The sequence below is a fragment of the Kryptolebias marmoratus genome, linkage group LG4, assembly GCF_001649575.2.
Source record: "Kryptolebias marmoratus isolate JLee-2015 linkage group LG4, ASM164957v2, whole genome shotgun sequence".
In the NCBI taxonomy this organism is placed as follows: domain Eukaryota; kingdom Metazoa; phylum Chordata; class Actinopteri; order Cyprinodontiformes; family Rivulidae; genus Kryptolebias; species Kryptolebias marmoratus.
This window is the reverse complement of record NC_051433.1, coordinates 486,362-489,911: the sequence shown is the minus strand read 5'-3', so window position 1 is coordinate 489,911 and position 3,550 is coordinate 486,362. Positions and strand designations below refer to the sequence as shown.

General features: G+C 43.3%; 1 non-coding gene across 1 annotated transcript; it reads left to right on the top strand.

Moving 5' to 3' along the window:
- The first annotated feature begins 2,299 nt into the window (after positions 1 to 2,299).
- Positions 2,300 to 2,382, top strand: trnal-uaa. Its single transcript has one exon. It is a non-coding gene; the product is annotated as a tRNA-Leu (tRNA).
- The last annotated feature ends 1,168 nt before the right edge of the window (positions 2,383 to 3,550 follow it).

The window sequence follows — 3,550 nt, the reverse complement described above, 5'->3', positions numbered from 1 at the left end:
CATCCATCCGTCCCATGACCTGAACCAAGAGCTGAGTGGGAAACTCCGTCCGAGCGGAGTTAGAGTCCGAACAAACATGACCATCAGACAGGTCAACTGATGAGCAGAGGAGTCGTATCAGAGGTGTCCCGGTCATGACTACCAGGTGTCTGCAGCCATTGTTGTGTAAGAGTCAGTGTCTGTTTGATGTGTCATCAAAGTCTTATTGGATGACTTACAGATTATTCTCAGCAGGTCTTAGTTGAAGATGTTATCGCTTTATTGACTGAAGCTGAGGTAAAACCAGAAAAAATGATGCGAAGGAAAACTGCAGCTGAATAGTGACAGCAGAAGCTTTGCGTGTGGCTAACTGGGTCAAAGAACCCCAGCACACAGCCTTGGGGACCCCTGGAGCAGGAGATGGAACATTTAGGGTAAAAAAGGACATTTGGAAACAATTTAAACAAATAGTTTGTCGTGCAAGAATACAGACAACAGGACAGGGCTACTCAACTGGTGGCCTGGGGCCCACATCCAGCCCGTGGTTGAGCTCAGTCTGGTCCACCAATGAGTTTATTTAAAGTAAAACTATATTTTAAATTGTAAATTAAATGTACATAATGACAATAATGGCCCCTTGAGCAATTTAGTAAAATCCAACTGCATTAGGATATAAATGTTTACAACAGCTGGTTTTTCCAGTCAGAGTCAGATCATTTCATATATTAAATGTAAAATCTGAGCATTGTTTTAAAGTGAGTTCTGTTACCACATCAAGAACACAATGAATGAAACTAGCATGCCAAATATTAAATCAGACTTTTTATAATCTGTTAGCACTCAGAGTATGTTTTAGGGATGACTCTCAGCTACAATCACACCAGATGTTGGCCTGATATTTGTAGAAATGACAGAATTATAGCTGGTTCTGTGTTTGCTAAGGTTTTTCATGTGGAATCAGGGAATCCAGAAGGTTAGATTTCAGAGTTTAGCCTCTTGTATTGTGTCTAATGCATTCATTTCAAATAAACTTGTTCCTATAAAACTCTACTGGCACCATTTCTTTTAATTCCAACTCTTAATTGTAGTTTCTAATTGTGAGGAAAACCTTCATTGCATCTGAGATGTTTTTGTTTTTCCGAAGAGCCATTAAACCCTTGAGCATGTTTTCTGCTGTGATTATTTCAAACTTGGGTGCTGTGGCTGGATGCAAAGCACAGCCTAATCAGTGATGAATGTCCTCCTGGTTGTTATTGCTGCACATGAGCCTCTCCAATCACCTGCGCTCTCATTAAGCAGCCATTGTGCCGAGGCCAGGTTCAGGAGGTGCGTTGATAATCGACAACAGTTCAGTCTAGATTAAAATCTGAGGAGAGAATGGAACCTGATTGTCTTTTCGTCCTCTTCATTTTGTAACCTGCAGCATCATTACAGTTCCACTTATCCTACAACCTTTGTGTGTCACCTTCACACATAATGAACTAATGTGACGCGTATGACTCAGCACACGCCCACATATGTGTACACAGCGTCAGAAAAGAAGAGGGACGGCCCTCTGTTCAGGAGAGCAGACGTATATGATGGGCAGCCATGTTTCTGGGAGGTTATCTAACAGAGACGGAGGTCGCACTGTCCTCTGACCTGTGAAGAGACAGAAAGGCATGCTGGGACCTCTGAGTTTCTGTCTGCTGACTGAAAATATGACAGCAGAAAACTTCTCTTCGTCACCTTTGTATGCCTTCCAGAAACGTGTTCATTCATTTCCCAGGGTTTGAGCCTTAATCCCAGGAGATGGTTGGATGACAAAAATGACCTTCTTAGCAAATTCTTTCCACCATAAACACCAAATAAAGGAGGTTTAAATGACAAAATGGCAGTTAAAGACAAACTGTCATAAAAAGAGAAAAAAGACAAAAATGTAATATTTAAACAGAAAACAATTTAAAGATGTGAAAAATTGGATGTAGCTAAATGACCCAGTTCATCATCAACTAGTCTGTGTTGATGGTCTCCAGTCCTGTCCTCAGGGGTCCTCAGGGGTCCTCAGTGGTCTCCAGTCCTGTCCTCAGGGGTCCTCAGAGTCCTCAGGGTCCTCAGGGTCCTCAGTGGTCCTTATGGTCCTTGTGGTCCTCAGTGGTCATCAGGGTCCTCAGGGGTCCTCAGTGGTCCTCAGGGGTCCTCAGGGGTCTTCAGTGGTCCTCAGGGGTCCTCATGGTCCTCAGGGTCCTCAGGGTCCACAATCCTGCATGTTTTAGATGTTTTCCTGCTCCAGAACATCTGATTCTGTTAATGACCCGTTGCAGCAGGTGGCCACTCTTGTACCAGGATGGCCGAGTGGTTAAGGCGTTGGATTTAAGCTCCAGTGGACAGAAGTCCTCGTGGGTTCAAACCCCACTCCTGGTACTGACAGATGAACAAACAGGCAGTATAAGCAACAATAAAAATGTCACCTGTGGTAAAATCTGATATAAATGTGTTTTTGTCCCTTAAAGCTCTTTGAAACACTTCATTAAAAATGATTCAGGTAAAAGTGTTTGCCTAATTTATATCTGCATGTCTTTAATATGGGATAAAGTAAACAAAAACTGAAATGATTTGTTGTTTATTTCACAAAGATCTGATAAAACAGTATGGATGGATTTGTTCCCCTGAAGAGATCTTTGCATTCTCGTCACATTTCAAACTAAGTGTTGGACCATAATTAGTATCTCAGGAGACATTCGGCTGTTTAAAGGGAACAAACAGAGTTCTTTCTCTGATTTAAGGTTGTTGTCATGTTGTCACTGTTCACCTGCCCTCAGCTCAGCAGTTCTCCAGTCAGCCTGCCACGCCCACTTCACCTGTCCGTGGTTCCTAATCAGTCACCTGTGTCCACTTCCTCATCAGCCTCTGCTTATATAAACTCAGCTTAGTGTTTCATTCTGTTTCTTAGCTTATCTGATATGTTTTGTTCATGTCCTGGTCACGCCTGTCTCCTTGTGTCTTCCTCCTCATGGTTTGGTTTTGTCCATGTTAAAGCTAAAGGCTACAAGCAGCTTTCTGTTCCTCTGACTACAGCTGACAGGTTATTAAAAAGTAGAAGGTTGATGAGTCCCAGGGCGTGGACCCGAGGAAATGGAACCACGGGTTGATCAGTTGGATAGTGTGGATGGTAGAAAAAGATCCAAAACCACTCAGTCTGAACTTCAGGGTCATGGTGGTTCACTTTCTGATCCCACCATCCACCACATTTTAAATTCTAATGATGGAAGAAGACCAGAAGGCTCCACTGTTGGCAGAAAAACACAAAGACCAGACAGGAACTCAACAAAATGCATGCTGAGGAGAGCCAAAGTTTCTGACTGATGAGACAACAGTGGAGCTTTAATAGTTTTAATCATTTCAGAAGTTCCATGTTGGTTCACGTGTGGATCAGAAATCACCACCGAGTCATGTAGGTATCTTTAGCCACATCCTCAGCCGAAGTATGTCCAGCTGCAGGCATCACACGATGTGTGACCCACATAAACCAAGTCACCGAACGCAGGTGATGCTGTGAGTGATGGGGTCAGGTGGACCCACACATTCAGCC